Raw genomic sequence first — 1,509 nt, 5'->3', positions numbered from 1 at the left:
CATAGGCACGAGGGGAGTGTGTGTGTGTGTGGCTTAGTGTTTCTGCTCAGTGTACCAGGGGCACGGAGAAAAGTTGTCGTACCATAGGCACCAGGAGTGTGTGTGTGCGTGTGTGGCAAAGTTTTTCTGCGCAGTGTACCAGGGGCACGTTTCAATTTACCTTCTGGAGTACCAGGGGCACGAGGATTTTGCCAGTGGTGTTTTGCTTTGTTAGTGGGAGGGGGCTTAAGTGTGGGTCCCTGGGGCCTGCTGGAGGTCAAGGTCCATGCTGGATATGTGGTGGAGCGTAACTGCAAGAAAGGCGAGCTAGTGGGGGACTAGAGCAGGGGAGAATGTGGGTCCCCGGGGCCCGCAGGAGGTCAAGAGCCATGCTGGATATGCGGTGGAAGGGTAACTGCAGGAGAAGGAAAGGTACTGGGGGACAAGAGCAGGGGAGCATTCGGGTCGCTGGGGCCTTCTTGAGGTCCAGGTCCATGTTCGATGTGAGTAGCAGCAGGGCCAGTGCGCCAGGAGCACATCTTTTTCGACCATAAAGGAGACAGGAGGCCGACTCACTGCCTCGGCCAAATGGAGAGGGAATTTAGGCAGGGCCAGTGCACAAGCATGGATCTTTTTCAGCTGTAAGGGAGACAAGAGCAAGGTGTGATGTAGGTCCCTGGGGCCTGCTGGAGGGCAAGGTCCATGCTCGATGTGAGTAGTTCAGCAGGGCCAGTGCACCAGCAGCACATCTTTTTCGACCGTAAGGGAGACAGGAGTTCCGACTCACTGCCTCGGCCAAATGGAGAGGGAGTTTCAGCATGTCCAGTGCACCAGCAGCACATCTTTTTCGACCGTAAAGGAGACAGGAGGCCGACTCACCGCCTCGGCCAAATGGAGAGGGAATTTCAGCAGGGCCAGTGCGCCAGCAGCACATCTTTTTCGACCGTAAAGGAGAAAGGAGGCCGACTCACTGCCTCGGCCAAATGGAGAGGGAATTTCAGCAGGGCCAGTGGAGAAGCATGCATCTTGTTCAGCCGTAAGGGAGTCAGGGAGTTGTCATGGTGGTCCCCCTGGAGGTGGGGGAGATTGCAAATTAGCTAGGGAGGAGGGTGCGTACAGCGGAGGTGGCAAAGTGTTTCTGGTCAGTGTACCAGGGGCACGAACAAGAGTTGTCGTACCATAGGCACCAGGAGTGTGTATGTGTGTGGGGCAAAGTGTTTCTGCTCAGTGTACCAGGGGCACGGAGAAAAGTTGTCGTACCATAGGCACCAGGAGAGTGTGTGTATGTGGCAAAGTGTTTCTGCGCAGTGAACCAGGGGCACGGAGAAAAGTTGCCGTACCATAGGCACCAGGAGAGTGTGTGTGTGTGTGTGTGTGTGTGTGTGTGTGTGTGTGGCAAAGTGTTTCTGCGCAGTGTACCAGGGGCACGGAGAAAAGTTGTCGTACCATAGGCTCCAGGAGTGTGTGTGTGTGTGTGTGTGTGTGTGTGTGGCAAAGTTGTTTTGCTCAGTGTACCAGGGGCACGGAGAA

Source organism: Neolamprologus brichardi, unplaced genomic scaffold, assembly GCF_056152115.1.
Source record: "Neolamprologus brichardi isolate AB-2024 unplaced genomic scaffold, ASM5615211v1 NODE_ptg000053l+_length_44369_cov_1, whole genome shotgun sequence".
Classification (NCBI taxonomy): domain Eukaryota; kingdom Metazoa; phylum Chordata; class Actinopteri; order Cichliformes; family Cichlidae; genus Neolamprologus; species Neolamprologus brichardi.
Note: the sequence above shows the minus strand (reverse complement) of the source record.